Raw genomic sequence first — 18,874 nt, 5'->3', positions numbered from 1 at the left:
GGTTTAGGGATTGTGATTATTCCTGTTTAGTGATAGATCCCGTTTTCCTGTCCATGGGGACTCAAAGGGTATTGTTATTTCTGTGTCTACCTGAGGTTTTTCTAGGGGATTATGCTATATTCCTTTCTGTACCTGGAGTGTGTTCAGGCTCATCCGTTTTCCTGTCTGGTGTTTTGGACTCTGTGGCCCTTATTTACTAAGAGTGTTGTGTAGGTTTCTTTGTGGGTTTCAATGTGGTATTCGATTCACTCATCCCTAGTTTCCAGACCCAATTCATCAGGGGACGATAGGGGGCTTAGATGGATACATGGTGTCCAGCAATGGGAAAGATGGTCTGTACGTGCACCTGCATGGGATAGAGCATGGTATGGTATTTCTTTTTAATGTTTACACCCTTAACTATATGGGATAATTAACATAATATTTTAATATCTGGGACATTTCCATATGGGACAATATCAAATTTGTTGATTTATTTTTGATTCTTTATTTTTGTAAAATGGGAAAAGAAGGGAATTTTATTTCCAAGCTCCACAGCACTGATAGACCAGACAGGTGAGTAGGTAAAAGGATTTATTGACCAGAATGCAACACGTTTCACTGTGCTTGCGCAGCTTCCTCAGGCATAACAAGGTGAGGGCACAGTAGGTTTATATAGGTAGAAATTAACCATTTCAGTGAAGGCAGGCTTTTGTAGGCAGAAGATTAACCCTTTCAGTAACCATGCAAGACCCAGAAAAAATGATGAATGAATGTTACACAACACCCATATTGTGAGTAGCCGTATGGGATCCGCAATTATGAACCACACGCCAAATCACAACATGCGGTTCACAAAAAGACAATAGAACAAATTACTTATAACTTACAGAAAATAATAATCCAAAAAAATATAAAAATTTTAATAATAATCATCATCATTAAAGGGTGCTCTTTTCTTTACCCTGTCCTTGTCCAACCATTTCTTTACCAGAAACTGTTTTGTTATTGTTTTTGGGGTGATTTGACACTCACCAATTGGTCAAATGGCAGAGAAACTGCCAGTCAAGTTTTACACTCACAGATAAAAATGCTGTATGTTTTGCTGAACTCACAAAATTCAGGCTAAGCGATGCACAAAGGTCCAGTCAAATTTCACTCTTACAGCTAGATATGCTGTTATTTGCTAAACCGAGATAGGAATGCTTTCTTTTATTTTTTTATTTTTTATTTTTATTTTTTTTGTTAAACCCAGAAAATCCAGGAAAAATAACCATTAGCCCACTGCAAAATCGAGTGTGAAATATTTCTCTGGCTGGACTCTACAGTGCAGTCACACTGCTGGAATCTGTAGTGCAAATTTTCTATACATAGTACTGCAAGTCAGCCCACTGCACAATGTGTTGTACTGTGAAATCTTTCTATGGCTGGGCTTGGTAGTGCAGCCCCACAGCTGGGATCTTTGGTGCAGACCTATTGAACAGTACTGTAAGTCAGCCCAAGGCACAACTGAATTTACAGTGCTTTGCTTTGCGTTGTTATGTGAAATATTTCAATGGCCGGGCTTGGTGGTTTAGTAATACTGCTGGGATCTGTATTGTGGAATCACTAAACACAGACTGCATGTCAGCCCATTGCACAATGCTTTGTGCTGTACAATGTTGGTTTGATTTGTGTTGCAGTGAAAAATATATATCCATGGCTGGGCTCTGTAGTGCCACAATGAGTTGTTTTGTGCTCAGCTTGTCTCTCCAATGCTATGTATAGGGTTTTATCAGTCCTTTTAGACTCTCCCATATGCTGTCTCCTGATTGGCCTGGGAACTGTATGCACACAATGATTGGCTATCCGGCAGTCTTGTGATCTTGATGCTAGCTGCAAAGTATTCTGGGCTACCCTGATGTCAATAAGTGTTCCCACTTTCTCATCCTAAGCTAAAATGGGGCCAAATTGACATATGTTCCTCATTCCTCCCATTATAATTGCACTATTGTTTAATTCACTTGCTATCTCTTAGCCTTTGGATAGAGGATAACTTTGTGTCTTGGGAATACCCCTTTAAATAGATGAAAATATTAATAAATGCATATACAGGTGCAGTATGTAATGCACAGAAAATAGTTAAATACTGTATATGAATAATAGGAGATAGAGGATAGGGTTTAAGTCTCTGATCGCGGGGAGTCCGAACAAATTCTGGGAGCCCCTGCGATCTCCTGTATGGGTCCCCGGATCTGCCGCGGCTCTCCTCATGTAGGAGGACGACACGCTCCCTCCATGTATCTCTATGGGAGAGATGGAGATGCAGCGTTCGTGCATCCACTACTCTCCCATAGAGCTGAATGGAGGGAGCGTGTCTGCCGACCTCTTAGTGGGGTCGACGACACGAGCATTAGCCTTGTAGTGTCGCAGCAGTGCCTGGTCCCCGTACAGGAGATCGCGGGGGGTCCCAGCGCCTGGACCCCCCTGCGATCAGACACTTACCGAATATCCTATCCTGCAGACAGGATAAAAGTTGTTTATGGCTGCAGAACTCATTTATGACTACAAAAGTCATAACTCTTGTATCTGTTAGATATTTATAGTACATCTGCAGATGGGGAACACTTCTTTAAACTTATTTAGTAGTGCAATAATTTGTACTATTTTATTCAGGAACAAATCCCCATGTAATTGTAAAATTCAAATATTACATAATACAGTATATACAAATATGAAATAATGGAATAAAACAAACAAAAGAGTAATAAAAATAAATTTTGTGGGGCAGAAAAACCAGGGGTTTATTTCTAGACATATTTTTTTTTATATAACTAGACCTTCATATCAATAAAATATAACATATTATTGTATAACTATCTGAGTACCCGGTGCTGCCCGGTTTTTCCTACCCAATCCTTGTGGGGGCGGAAAAGCAAATGTTGTCATATGCAGTCCTCAAATCCTGACCCCATATCCCCTCCTCTTATTCCGACCTCATATCCCGTCCTCATATCCTGTCCTCATATCCTGTCCTCATACTTTGTTCTCATAGCCCATCCTCATATCCTGTCCTCCTGTCCCATCCCCATGTCCCATCCTTATATCCCGACTTCATACTCTGTCCCCATATCCCCACCTCATATCCCCACCTCATATCCCCACCTCATATCCCCACCTCATATCCCCACCTCATATCCCCACCTCATATCCCCACCTCATATCCCCACCTCATATCCCCACCTCATATCCCCACCTCATATCCCCACCTCATATCCCCACCTCATATCCCCACCTCATATCCCCACCTCATATCCCCACCTCATATGCCCTCCTCAAATCCCCTCCTCAAATCCCCTCCTCAAATCCCCTCCTCAAATCCCCTCCTCAAATCCCCTCCTCATATACCGTCCCCATATCCCATGCACATATCCCATCCCCATATCAGACCTCATAACCCAACCTCATATCCAGTCCCCATATCCCACCTCATTTCCCATCCCAATATATTGTTCTCATATCTAATCCTGGTTTCTAATCCTCATATCCTGTCCTCAGGGGGAGCTGAGTTGTGATGAAGATATTGTAAACTGAAAATAAAAGGGGTGTGTCTTTTCAAAATGGGGCATGGAATGCGGGGAAGGTGCGGCTTGCCAGCGGGACTGACTCATTCACCAGGAGATGTAGAGCGGTGCTTGTTGAGTAAGGTACCAGAAGTCCCATATACTTGTATTGGACTTGAAACAAAAACCCCATCCTTCAGGGGTAGGTTAGGGTTAATTTAACTATATATATATATATATATATATATATATATATATATATATATATATATATATATATATATATATATATATATTGACATATAAGTAACATGTGACCAAGTACAGTATTAGCGAAATATCTCCAGTTGTACAAAAGTTATGCTGAAACATACATTTCCCATAGAATTGCATTGGATTTTAAACAAAAACCTCGAACGACGCAAATGGGGGTAGGTTAGGGTTAAATTAACTATCCTATATTTTTTGTGGACATATAAGTAACATGTAACATGTATTATTGCAATATCTCCAGCTGTTTGGAAATTATGCAGTAACATATATTCCCCATAGGCTTGTATGGGACTTTAACCCCTTAAGGACCAATACAAATAAACCTGTACTCCCCTGAAAGACCAGGCCTGTTTTTTCAAATCGGGGATGTCTGTCTTAATTAGAGAATAACTCTGGTAACGTTTTGCCAATCACGATAATTCTGACATTGTTTTTTTGTCACAAGTTGTCCTTCATGTACATAGTAAAAGTAAGCTGATATCATTTGTAGTTTTTTTTTATAATGCAAAAAATCATGAAATTTTTACAAAAAATTACGATTTTTGCTATTTTAACACTAATAGGGTGCATATATTTATACATACTGACCAAATAGTTTATGAAACTTATACTTTCAGATGTCTACTTTATTTTGACGTCATTTTTTTTGTTTTTAATTAACATTTTAAATTAGTTAGAAGCCTAACAATTTAACTTGAAATTTTGAAAATTTTGAAAATTTGAAAAGTACATCTTTTTTTTGTGTGCTATGCAAGGTTTGCAGAAATTAAAAGGTAGTAGAACATAGGAACACCCCCCCAAATGACCCCATTTTAAAAACTAGACCCCTTAAGGTATTCACTAGGGGGTACAGTGAGTATTTTAACACCATAGTTTTTTGGCAGGAATTATTACAAAGTCAGTGTTAAAAAGTTCGAAATTTGCAATTTTTCACAAATGCATTATTTGGGGGGCATATTTTTTGTACATCACTTCTGATATTGAAAGAAATGCACCCTATATTTTATTTAGCTGCTTGTCCCATGTTCGGAAATACCCCCGCTTTGGCCATATATGGTTCCTTGGCCGCGTGGTAGGACTCAGAAGGAGAGGAGCGCCATTTGGCTTTCAGGGCAGAACAGTACCCCCACCCCCACAAGTGACCCCATTTATATACCTCACTCCTACAAGTTATTGGCTGCACCAGGGACCACTCTGATTAGTCCTTGGTCAGCTGGCAGTATAACGCCTCTGTCTGTGACAGTTAAGGCTCCTGATGGATATATCCGCCATGTTGTGGGAATAAGCACCCGCTCATGGCGAATATATCCATCACTGCTGCGGCTGGGTAGCTCAGTGTGTCCGCTCATGACTGCTGGCTGGAAATCTGCCGCTATGAGTGGACACACACAGCTACCCAGCCGCAGCAGGGAGCTCATTACCGTGACTGCTGCATAATGTGTAGGATCACATGGTGGACATCCGCAACATATTACATGCTGCGGATGTCCGCCAATGCAATCCTACACATTATGCATTTTTTTAAATTAGATTCATTTAATAAATGTATTTTTAATATATATATATATATATATATATATATATATATATAAAATTTTTTTTTAATTTATTTATAAAAATGTTTTTTTTTTTTACACTTTTATTACATTTTTATTTATTTTTACACTTTTATTTTATTTATTTATTTATTTTTACACTTTTTAATGCTTTGGAATACTTAGTATTCCAAAGCATTGCAGTTATATGCTGCCTGCCAGTTTTCACTAGCAGGCAGCATATTAGGACGTGCCTCTGGCAATACCCAGGCAATACCCAGGGCAGACCTGGGGGTCTTTGTAGGACCCCCGGCTGCCCAGGTATGCAGCAGCACCCCGCGATCGCGCTGCGGGGTACTGCAGAGGAGACAGAGGGAGCCCCCTCCCTCTGTCAGAACTCCTTACAGTGCGCAGTCACTTCTGACCGCGGCTGTAAGGGTTAAACTGCCGGGAGTGAAGTGAACTTCACTCCCGGCAGTGTGGCAGGTCCCAGCCAGCCGCGGACACACACAGCACCCCGCGATCGCGATGCGGTGTGCTGCAGGAGTGACAGAGGGAGCTCCCTCCCTCTGTCATAACACTTACAGCCCGCGGTCACTTCCGACCGCGGCTGTAAGGGTTAAAACTGCCGGGACCGAAGTTTACTTCGGTCCTGGCAGTGCAGCAGGGTCCCGGCTGTGTGATACAGCCGAGTCACTGCCGTGATCTCGTGGGTGCACTGGGCAGCACCCATGAGAAGAATGGACGAGTATAGATGTCCAGGTGCGGGAACGCCCGCCAACCTGGACTTCTATACTCGTCCATGGTCGTTATCGGGTTAAACAAAAACCCTGACCATGGCAAAAGGGGGTGAGTAAGGGTTAAATCACCTACCCTATGTTTGTTGTTGACATATAAGTAACATGAGTGCCAAGTTTCATGTTAATATCTTTAGCCGATTGGAAGTGATGCTGGAACATACACACACACACACACACACACACACACACACTTGAGGGAATTCATCAAGCTGTACACTGTTTTCCATGGTGTAAGTGTTTCTTATGTGTGACACATTTATCATATTATCACAGGGGGGGTTGATAAAAAAAGCAACAACACTTTCTTAGCACACATAAGCAAAAACCAAGAAATGACATCAGAACACCCCTTTGTAACAACACCTCTTCTCCTCTGTGACTTTTCTGCTCTAAAGCCACATTTGTGACAAAAATATATGTATTTATTTAATTTTTAACCACTTTTTTCCCCTAAATGTACTAACCCATTTTTTTGCATTTTTTTTTTCTCATTTCAGTTCCGTGTATGCAAAGGACTACTTCGGACTACGGTGACCAGCATTTTTTTTTTTATATAAATAAAATGGTTAACGAGGGCTTGTGGCGGAGTGTTTATTGGGATACATTTTTTTTAAACATGTGGTTTTTTATTTTATTTTTTTAGTTTTCTTAACAGGCTTAGTAATGGAAGCTGTCTAATAGACAGAGTTAGTGTTAGCCCCAAAAACAGCTAGTGCTAACCCCCAATTATTACCCTGGTACCGAACGCCAGAGGGGTGCCAGGAAAAGCCGGTACCAACAGGCCTGGAGTGTAAAAAATGATGCTTCTGCGCATAGGCGGTAACAGGCTGGCATTATTTAGGCTGGGGAAGAGCAGTTACAATGGCCCTCGCCCACCATGGTAACGTCAGGCTGTTGCTTCTTGATTGGTATCGTGCTGTGAATGAAAATACGGGGAACGACACACATTTTTTTGCATAAATAATAATAATAATAAAAAATAACACATAGGGTTCCCAATATTTTCATTCTCACCACAATACCAACCAAGCAGCAACAGCCTTACGTTACCAGGGTGGGTTAGGACCATTGTTACTGGCCCTCCCCAGCCTAAATAACTCCAGCCTGTTACCAACTAGGCCCAGGAGCGCCATTTTTGATGCTCCGGGCCCATTAGTACAGGCTCTTCCTGGCACCCCTGTGGCGGTGGGCACCAGGGTAATAATTGGGGTCAGCGCTAACTGTTTTTGGTTTGTGGTTAACGCTAAGCCCCGGCTTAGTAATGGATTCCATCTATTAGACAGATTTCACTACTAATCCTGCTAAGAAAACTAAAAAAAAAAACACACGTTTAAAAAAAAAAATATATATAAAAAAAAAAAACCTCCCCCACAAGCCCACAAGTTAACCATTTTATTAATAATAAACGGAAAAAAAAAAACTGGTCATCGACGTAATCCACTGAATCCGAAGAAGTCCACTACATACACGGATCTGAAATGAGAAGAAAAAAACATGGAAAATATGTTAATACATTCATGGGTGCCTCCAGCAGTTGCTAAACAACCCCCATCCCTTGATTGGAGTTGTAATTTAGCAACAGTGAGCCTCCAGTTTAGCAACAGCTGGAGGCACCCTGTTCTTAAACTACAACTCCCATCATGGGAGTTGTAGTTTAGCAACAGCCAGGGAAGCCCGCTTATCTCCCACAGGGAAGCTTGTCACCTACTCGCACATCTCCCACCTGCCTGCGCTGCATGACTACAACTACAAGCATGCCTTACAGCAAGGACATGATGGGAGTTGTAGTTGTGTGTTGCGCGGGTGGGATATGAGGGGAGGGGGGCATGTGGTGGTGACATTTTGCAGGTGGTGGGTGTATGCGGGGTGCAGCGGGTTATAGATGTAGCCGGCGGGCGGTGGGGAGCAGGGCAAGGTGGCCCGGAACCTTGAATATAATACTATAGCATTGTAATTTTCTATTCCCAGCCTGAAGTTGTGATTGGCCGAGCGGTCTCGGAGGGCAATATGAAATTACAATGCCGTATTTTCATATTCAATTTAGCCGGCTGGGGGGGGGAAAGCGGAGTGCTTGTCACCTGTGCCACATGACTACAAATCCCAGCATGCCCTTACAGTAAGTGGGAGTTGTAGTTGTGTGGGCATTTGCGCGGGGTGCCTCCTGATCAATATCAGCAGTCACCCCGGTCTGGTCCCTGCCCGGCGCGCGTCAGGGACCGAAATTCTCCATGATGTACGTCCTTGGTCCTTAAGTACCAGGGAGCTAGGACGTACACGTACGTCCATGGTCCTTAACAGGTTGAAAGGTGCAAAATTTGGCACAAACCCTTTAAAAAGGCACAAATCACCTCCATAAAAGAGTGGCATAGAAAACACACATTACAAAAATGAGTTGAAATTAATATAAGCAGACCACCTTGTTATTGAAATGGTTTTGAAATTGCACCAAATTTATAGCCCGACTTGTGCCTTTTTGTAAATTTGGTGCAGTGAGTTAAAAAGCCACCCATAAAAAAAAGGAGTAAAAAAAACATACCACAACCATTTTGTAAATACCCCCCTAAGTCTTGCCACAAGAAAGGGTAAAAGTACTTCCCCTGCTGCCCTTTAACCCCTTTATGACAATGGACATAAATGTACATCATGGTGCATTGGTAATTAACACACCATAACGTGCATTTGACCGCGAGAACCGGACTGCTATCAGCAGCCAGGGACCCACTGGTAATGGCGGACATCCATGATCGCGTGGATTTCTGCCATTAACCCCTTAGATGCCGTGATCAATTCAGATCACAGCATCTGCAGTCCCCTCATCTGCCTCCGGCTGTCTCCAGGGGTCTTCTGCTCTGGTCTGAGATCAAGCAGACCAGAGCAGAAGATAACCAATAACACTGATCAGTGCTATGCCCTATGCATAGCACTGAACCGTATTAGCAATCAAGTGATTGCTATAAATAGTCCCTATGGGGACTGTTAAAGTGTAAAAAAAAAAAAAAAGGAAAACAAATTTTGAAAAATCCTCTCCCCAGATAAAAATGTAAATCATCCATTTTTCCTATTTTACTCCCCAAAATGTATTGTCGTCAGTATTTATCATCGTATAACACGCATTTTTTAGGCTTAAATTTTTAGCCTAAAGTCTATCTGCATTTTATACGCCGATAAGCTGCTGTAGTTCAATGATTTAAAGCAGGCACTTTAAATCAATGCACTGCAGCGTCTTTTGCAGGTCCAGAGAACTGCTGTCGCTGCCCGATTCTCTGCCCCTGCCTATCCTGGGGTCCAGAGACTGCCTGCGCCTCTGCCCCATTGCCTCCCCCATCCCCCGGTTTTTCCGACCCCGCAGAAGCCCCCAGGAAAGGCAGGGGGAGAGAGGCCATCGCTGCCCGCTTCTCTCCCCCTGCCTTCCCAGGGGTCTAGAGCCCTGCTGCCTCCGCTTCTCTCCCCCTGGCTATCGGCGCCGCTGCCCCATTGCCACCCCATTCCCAGTTTTATAATTATCTGTTGCCTGGGTCGGATTTGCGCTGCTTCTGGCTCCGGTGTCGCGTCTCCTGCGTCGTTGCAATGCGTTGAGCTGCGCAATGACGAGTGACGTTGCATTGAAGATGTCACTCGTCACTGTGCCTCGCAGCGCATAGCAACGACGAAGGAGACGCCACACCAGAGCCAGAAGCAGCGGGGACCTGACCCCGGCAACAGGTAATTATAAAACCGGGGATGGGGGAGGCAATGGAGCAGCGGCGCCGATAGCCAGGGGGAGAGATGCCGGCAGCAACGGCCTCTCTCCGCCTGCCTTTCCTGGGGGCCTCTGCGGGGTCAGAAACAGTGTATCGGGGTATACACATGCACACACACGCACCCTCATTTTACCAAGGATATCTGGGTAAAAAACTTTTTTTTCCCAAATATCCTTGGTAAAATGAGGGTGCGTGTTATAGGCCGGTGCGTGGTATACCCCAATAAATACGGTATTAATAAACATATTTGGTATCCCCGCATCCATAAAAGTCTGAGCTATCAAAATATATTGTTAATTATCTTGTTCGGTGAATGGTGTTTACATAAAAAAAGATTAAAAAGTCCAAAATTACTGCTTTTTTGCCAGCCACATTTTATTCCCAAAAAAATGTAATTTTTTTTTAAATAAAAAGTAAAATATAAGCAAAAGTGGAACTACAGATCACGGTGCAAAAAATGAGCCCTCAATACCGCTCTGTATTTGGAAAAAAATGAGAAAACATACAAATTTTGTTAAAAATAGTTTAGAGATTTTTTTTTTAAGTGGTACAATTATAAAAAGACATAACATGGGTATCATGTTAGTTGTATTGACCCACAGAATAAAGAAAACATGTAATTTGTGCTGTAAAGTGTACAGTGTGAAAACAAAACCTTCCAAAATGTGTTAAATTGAGGTTTTATTTTCAATTTTTCACATAAATAATATTTTTTTGGTTACGCTGTACATTTTACTGTAAAATAAGTGATGCCATTACAAGCCCTCATATGGGTCTCTGGATGGAAATATAAGAGGTATGATTTTAAGAAGGCAAGAAGTAAAAACAAAATGCAAAAATAAAATTGGGTTGGTCCTTAAGGCCAAAATGTGGCTGGTCCTTAAAGGGGTATTCCAGGCAAAACCTTTTTTATATATATATATATATATATATATATATATATATATATATATATATATATATATATATATATATATATATATATAATCTCAACTGGCTCCGGAAAGTTAAACAGATTTGTAAATTACTTCAATTAAAAAATCTTAATCCTTCCAATAGTTGTTAGCTTCTGAAGTTTTCTGTCTAACTGCTCAATGATGATGTTACGTCCCGGGAGCTGTGCATGATGGGAGAATATCCCCATAGGAACTGCACAGCTCCCGGGACATGAGTCATCAGAGAGCAGTTAGACAGAAAACAACAATTCAACTTCAGAAGCTAATAGCTATTGGAAGGATTAAGATTTTTTTAATAGAAATAATTTACAAATCTCGTTGCTGGCTCAAATTGGTATAGGTTCCTGTATGCTGGCCCGTATACAGGCATTATATTTCCACCCACAGGCTCAGATAAGAATAAATGGCCAATTGTCGACCCCATTCAATATTTGTAATGGCACCCGACAGGGATGCCCATTATCCCCTTTATTATATGTCCTATGTATGGAACATCTTCTGGTTGCCATTCGCAATAATGAGGTCATTAAGGGTCTGAATGTCCCCCCCCGGGCCATTACAAATGTTCGGCCTTCGCCGATGATCGATCTGCTGTTATTTCTTTCCTCCCCTTTAACTACCTTACCTTCCCTATTGTCCACAATACGCCAGTTCTCTAACTATAGCAATTACAAACTCAATACTTCCAAATGTGAAGCTTTAAACATCACACTCCCTGCTCACACCCTACAACAGTTACAGAAATGTTATCCCTTCCGATGGCAGGCTAAATCAATTAAATATTTAGGTGTCCATGTTCCCACTGACCCGTCAGAAACCTTTTGCATCAACTTCCCACCACTCTTACACTCTCTCAAATCCGACTTGTCTAGATGGGAGCGGAGAGACTTTTCTTGGCTGGGGAGGGTAAATATCCTGAAAATGAATATGCTACATCGTCTCTTATATCTTTTCTCCTGTATTCCCTGCCTAATACCGAGATCCTATTTCAAGGAACTCTCTGCTCTCAGCTCTGGATTTGTCTGGATGCACAAACCGTCAACACTGGCCCGCACCATATTGATTAGAAGGAAAAGAGAGGGGGGTTTGGCGATGCCTGACCCCCTCTCATATTACCTGGCTACAGTCCTCTCCCGCGTACTAGATTGCTTTCACCATTATACAGACAAACAATGGGTAAAATTTGAGGGTACTATATTGAATCAAAACCCCAAATTCTTACTTTGGCTCCCGCAATACATCTCTTCCACTAAAGATGTGGCCAGTCTCCCGGCTGTCCTTAACTCAATCGTTCGCACTCGCAATTCTTATCTTAGTCGTCTTTCGCTCTTCTCTCCAGACGGCCCCCTTACCCCATTATTTGACAACCCGGCTTTTCCCCTGACCTTATCTACGAGCCCCTTCCTCACCTTCCAAAGAGGAGATGACACTTGTTTTTCCAAATTAATATCTCAGACATTGTTGAAGAGCCTACCTGATCTCTTAAAGGAGACCAAGGTGACTACCCACTTACTCTTTCAATATGCACAACTCAGTCACTTTTACCTGTCTAACAAAAGGAAGCTATCACTTCATTGTCCACTCACCAACTTTGAAAACCTCTGTGTTTCCTCGCATAAAATCAAACATTGTCAGGATCCGGATACTGTGAGGATACTGGTGGTGGATCCTCTGTGTCAGTGGGGTGATGACGTGGGCCATACCAGGGGAACGGAGTCTAAGGGGTTACTGGTGAAAAGCCTCAAAACGGGATGGACTTGCAGCGGCAGGTACCCCCCAGGTCGTTCCACCCGATAGCGACTCAACCCCAACTGACGGCTGAGACAGGCGCGGTACAAGGGATAAGGCAAGAGCAAGGTCGGACGTAGCAGAAGGTCTGGGCAGGCAGCAAGGATCGTAGTCAGGGGCAACGGCAGAGGGTCTGGAACACTGGCTTGGGACATACAAGGAAACGCTTTCACTGACACAAGGCAACAAGATCCGGCAATACTGGGAAGGGGAAGTGAAATTATATAGAGAGGGCACAGGTGTGAGCACTAATTGGGCCAGGCGCCAATCAGTGGCGCACTGGCCCTTTAAATCGCAGAGAGCCCGCGCGCGCCGGGACTGAGCCGTCGGGGAACAGGACGGGTGAGGAGACCGGGATGCGAGCCGCGAGCGGGCTGCATCCCTGCCGGTAACATTAAAGGGGTTGTCCAGTGGTGAAAAACTTATCCCCTATCCTAAGGATAGGGGATAAGTTTGAGATCGCGGGGGGTCCGACCGCTGGGGGCCGACCTGTACGGAGGCCAGGCTGTAAGCGGCGGCTGACACGCCCCCTCAATACAGCAGAGCCGGAGATTGCCGAAGGCAGCGCTTCGGCTCTGCCATAGAGTTGTATTGAGGGGGCGTGTCGGCCGCCGCTTCGTGTGGAGGTCGACACCCCCCCTTCCCGCGGGCTGTCGGGGCTCCATACAGGAGATTGCAGGGGGCCCCAGCGGTCGGACCCCCCGCGATCTGCAACTTATCCCCTTTTTTTAGGATAGGGGATAAGTTGTTCACCACTGGGTCACCACTGGACTACTCCTTTAATGCAACGCTCCCGGTCAGCTGGGAAAAAGAAATAGGACATCAATTCACGGAGGAAGACTGGAACAGGGCTCTGAATCAATGCCACCGCACCTACATCTCTTGTAAAGCATAATAAATCAACTATAAAGTTCTAACAAGATGGTACAGAGTGCCATCCCTACTCACCAAATTCTATTCCGATGTTCCAGATACGTGCTGGAGATGTGGAGGTGTAGGTGGCACTATGCTTCATGTTTGGCTGACCTGCCCCCACTTATCTACATACTGGACTCAAGTTATAGATATAATACATTGTATCACATTGACCCATCTCCCCCCCCACGCCAGAAGTCATCCTACTCACCATCCTTCCTGCTCACATACCCAAGCATACGGCAAAACTATCGTTTCTGTTGCTTGCGGCCAGAACGGTAATTCCAAGACTTTGGAAATCGCAACTTCCCCCATCCATTTCCTCTTGGCTCCAAGAATCCTCCCATCTACACAGGATGGAAGAATTGCTAGACGACTCCAAAAATCAGATAGACAAATACAACACCGTCTGGCACCCTTGGACACATTTTACATCCTCTAGGGACTACATGTCCATGCATCTTTCACATGTCCCCCAAGCCCTACAGCACGCCCGGTTTCCAGTGTTCCCTCTACCTAAACAGTCCATTTTTCACAAATAGCCACCATGCCTCATTGCTTTGCCATGTTGTTCTGAAGCCCTCCATACCCACTGGGTAAGTCTTACAGCCTCTTTCTTACGAACCTAGTAGTCTTCCTCGTTCCCATTCCCTTCTGTCTCTTTGGAACCCTTTCCTGTCTCTTCTTCCTCCTTCTTTCTGTCCTCATTTCCTCTTCTTCCCATATGTTGCTTACACCAACCACATTGTAGTTGATTGTACCTACCCTGATCACATAGAAGCTCGGACCATGTACCTTGAGTTGACTTATTGATGTTTGAATTGTCATGTCTTTAACTATTCACTTTAATGTATTCAACATTTTGTCTTGTTACTGAATACCTGACTTTATATAGTGATGATACGCATCATATGTGTGTACCCTATCGACAACCGCGTTTCTTACGATGCCTGTTTATTGATGGTGTTTTTGTACTTTACTTGAACTTTGTACTTTGAATAAAATTAATAAAACGTTAATATAAAAAAAAGAAGTAATTTACAAATCTGTTTAACTTTCCTGAGCCAGTTGATATATATATAAAAAGTTTTGGCCTGGAATACCCCTTTAAGGGGTTGAAAAGGCTCTCAGAGGCTACTTTTGGGTAGTTTACTTCTTTGTGAGAGAGATTAACTGCTAGACATACCATTGGAACACACTCGATTTACCCAGTTAACAGACTTTTAGAGGGGTGCATCATTGGACTGAGAGAAGCAGGATGGCTCTTTTAATGGACTGCCCATTGAAGCCTTTTTGACCAAGTTACAGTATGTGAGGGCACACACACACCCACACACACACACAGTGAATTATTTCACCTGCCAACAAGCACAGACAGTTTGCTTGTCCACAGTCCAGACACAGGTGGCACCTACATTACACACCTCCATTTTGCCCGGACACTTAGAAGTTCATTTGGCGTCAAATCGCACATTACGTGTTCTACCCTTGATAGCCAGCTACTATCACCTTTATTTACTGTGGTGTCATAAACAAGAAACCTGGACTGCAACAGATTTGAATTGTATCATATTTAGCATCAAATCCAGGTTTTATTTGGGATTTGGCAATGGTCAGGTGCTAAAATGGAAGCATTGTGGTAAGTATTTGTATCCTGCCTTAGTTGGGGAATGACACATGCCCCAATTGCTGGAGAGCTCTGAAGAGCTATTGCATATTACAGTCCGTCACACTTAGAAGTGATACAAAGGGCATTAACAGTTCAACAAGAACTGCAGGACATTCTGCAGCCACATGTGTTACCTCTCAGGGGAGGCCATCCAAGTAGCATGTTTAACCCATTCAGGACAAAGGCATATAGGTACACCCTTGTGTCCTGGTACTTAAGGACCAAAGGCATACCTGTACGCCCTGAATCCTCAGGAGCTGCGCTTACTTCAGAGCATTGAGTATCGGCTATTATCAGTAGCCAGACAATCTATGCTAATGACAGGCCCCACTTTATAAAGCGTTTGTACAATTTCATTTGGAATATGCTGTTCAGTTTTTAGCATCGTTAAACTAAGGGGCATGAAATATCTTAGTCATGCATCTTAGAAAAAATGTAAATATTTACATTTGTTTAGTCTTTAGAAGAATAGTCTTTAGCTCACAAAAAAATTCATGGAAACATTTTCCTATTTTTATAATTTTTTTGTTCAACAAAAGCACATCATCTATCAGTACGTCTTGTGACAATGATTGGATTTCATCAACAAAGGAAGATTTTTGCATAAGCTGTTGTGCTGGACAAATCTTCTTTTTCACTACTTCTGTCTCCTGGATGTGTGTCAGCACTGGCCTGTGGTACAGCAGCGCATGTGGGTCAGCTGATTGTATCTATCTTCCATACAAAAACACTGTTCTAAGAACTGCCCAACTGCCCACCCGAAAGGATGTGTGTGTGTGTGTGGTGTGTGGGGGGTGGGGGGTGGGGGGATGGGTTGCCTCTTGAGAATAAACCTTTCTTTCTTCCACCTGGAAAGAAAGGTTTATTCTCAAGAGGCAACAAGCCTTTACATAAGAACTGTTTGGGAGATTTATCAAAGCCCAAGTTGCCAATAGCAACAATCAAATCCCTTCTTTAATTTGTAAAAAGTGATCTAATTGGTTACTATGGGAAACTGGTCATCTTTCCCTCTGCACAGGTTTTGATATATCTCGCCATGTGAATTTATGGAACAATCTACCTCAGAAACTGCTCAGAGCAAAAACAGCCAAGAGTTTCAACACAGGCTTAGATACTTTCCTAGAAAAGATGACATGAATGCATATGTAGAAATATAGAATTACACCCAGTCCCCTTTGTTCACTCATAGCCCTTCCCTTCACCTCCTTGGTTAACTTGATGGACATGTGTCTTTATCCAACCCTATTCACTATGTTGCTATGTAATAATTTGTCCATGTGTCATAGGCTATGTCACAACAGTGTATGTGTTCATTAGTTGTTTTATTGTGATGATGTTACGATTGTGGGTGTTTATTTATTTGAATGTGCTGTACAATATATACTACACTTTTTTCTGGGTGGGTATTTGATGTAGTGCTCTTAAATTCCATATATTTACTAATTTAATAACTTTTTATAGACAATAAAAAACAGAATTTTTAAAGAAATGATAAAATCTTGTGTAAAAAGGGCTACAGCTACAAATAATCTATTCCAAAGCAAGGAACATATCAACAGAGATTTTAATACATCTACTGTACGTGATCATTTAAAATGTCACTCAATAAAATTCATTGTGTTTTTTTGTGTTTTTCCTGAGTTGAATAAAACCACTTAGGTGGTTTTTTATAATTCATTTCTGTGGTTCTACAGTTTTTTTGATGTGTGGAAATACAAAGACAGTATTTCATGAAAGTAGTTTAAACAAAGAGGTAGAAAATGTACTTGTTCAGACTATATTTTGTTTTTCACCTGTTCTGCCCCTAAGTATTTCAAATGAACAGAGAATTTAAGTTTATCAAAGACCTAACCTAGGACTTGAGCAGAAACAAATAAACCACAGGCTTTGTATTTCTGTTATATTGTTCATGTCAGGTACCATGCTGAAACTAAATAGAGAAAAAAAAATGTCAGTATTTTGAAGAAATTGGAACATCAGCCATGCACCTTGGAACATAACAGTATTGCAATATTTTGCTACAGTCAATTTCTGGTGTATTAGGTCTCTTTTTTAGAGTTTCAGATTCAGTGAAGCAGCACTGTCCACAATCCAGGCAAGTAGGGATGGGTGAATCGAATGTGACTAATCCAAATTTATTAAGAATTTCATGAAAAATTTGATTTGCAATGAATGCGAATATTACTGTGATTCTATGGCACGAATCGCTTCATTAAACTCCATTTAGTGCTCCAGAGCATCTAAAATGGCAGATCCACATGTGAGGACATGGGGCAAGGAAACCTGGGAAGGCGGGAACGAGGGTAGACAGGATGACCCCGAATCACATGCAGCATGCAGCCTTTGAACAGCCAGTCACCCCTGTGATGTCACAGCTCTACATAATCAGCAGCCATGTTGCGGCCAGTCACTTCAGCCTTTCACTGCAGAGAGATAGGGACAGGCAGCTGTGTGTTGCACAGAAAAGCTTTTTTCCAGCAGCCATTCACCTCCTAGACAAGTCAGCATTCTGTTGCACAGAGAGAGGGACAAAGAGCAGTGTGTTTTGCACAGAAAAGCATTCTTACTGCAGCGATTCACCTCCCAGTCACTGTCTACTGCGTTCTATTACAGAGAGGGACAGAGAGTAGTGCGTTGCACAGAACAGCAGCGATTCAGCTCAAGCACAAATCCTGCCTAGAAGCACTGATAGGGAGAAGAGTGAGATTGAGAGAGAAAGTACAATTTTGGGTGTAGTACATAGCGACAGTGTGTGGTGTGTACAGCTGGTGTTATGTAAAAATACTTTTTTAATTGTACTGTAGCACATTGTCCTCCCCTCATAAGCGCATACCACATTCGTCCATCTAAGTGCTGTACTATTTTGTTGCTGTTAAAGTCTCAATGGCCTAGATACTGTGAAAGGCCAGGCAAAAGTACTCACTGACTGGTGTTCTACACAAATACTTTTTTAAGTGTACTGTAGCGTATTGTCCTCCCATATTAAGTGCCTACCACATCCGTACATCTAAGTGGTGAACTATTTTGTTCCTGTTAAAGACTCAAGGGCCTAGATACTGTGAAAGGACAGGCAAAGTACTCACCGGCTGGTGTTGTACACAAATACTTTTTTAAGCGTAGTGGAGCGTATTGTACTCCCCTCATATACACACTAAGTATTTCAGGCAGAGAAGTGCCAGGACATTCACAGAGGAGTTGCAGAGGCTTAAATTCATCAGGCAGAGGTCGCAGCAGACTAGGGGCGAGTGGCAGCAGGAGTCGCAGAGGCCTGAGCTCCTGGTATCAGCTAGCAGTCATGTCTTGACCAGCAATCCATCTGCCATCATCGATTGGTGAACAAGGTAATTCACTTTATCACAAGTGACATCTGACACTCCCAGTCAACAGTCGCTGGGTTCCTCAGACACAACCCTAAGTTGGCATGGCCCACGCGCAGTCCCTGTCATCCCATTGCCTCTGTCCTATGCTGCTCCCTCCCCCACAGAATTATCTTATGCTGTGGGTTCAGTCTCACTATATAGTGAGCACGATCTAGAGGACAGTGAGCAGCTACTGCCCATCGATGAATTGAAGGAGGCATCCGCCGCTTCCTCCGCTAGGCGGGCAAGTAGTGATGAGGAGAGTGGCATGGGGGGTGGTGTTGCGAGTGTTCAGGCTCCTGAAGCAGACACTGTTGA

General features: G+C 42.9%; 1 non-coding gene across 1 annotated transcript; it reads right to left on the bottom strand.

The window, feature by feature from the left end:
- Nucleotides 1-4,686: 4,686 nt before the first annotated feature.
- LOC130294720 (small nucleolar RNA SNORD36) lies at nt 4,687-4,771 on the bottom strand. Its single transcript, XR_008848595.1, has one exon. It is a non-coding gene; the product is annotated as a small nucleolar RNA SNORD36 (small nucleolar RNA).
- Nucleotides 4,772-18,874: the final 14,103 nt, after the last annotated feature.

Source organism: Hyla sarda, chromosome 10 (genome assembly GCF_029499605.1).
Source record: "Hyla sarda isolate aHylSar1 chromosome 10, aHylSar1.hap1, whole genome shotgun sequence".
Lineage (NCBI taxonomy): Eukaryota > Metazoa > Chordata > Amphibia > Anura > Hylidae > Hyla > Hyla sarda.
Note: the sequence above shows the minus strand (reverse complement) of the source record. Positions and strands in the feature narration are given on the sequence as shown.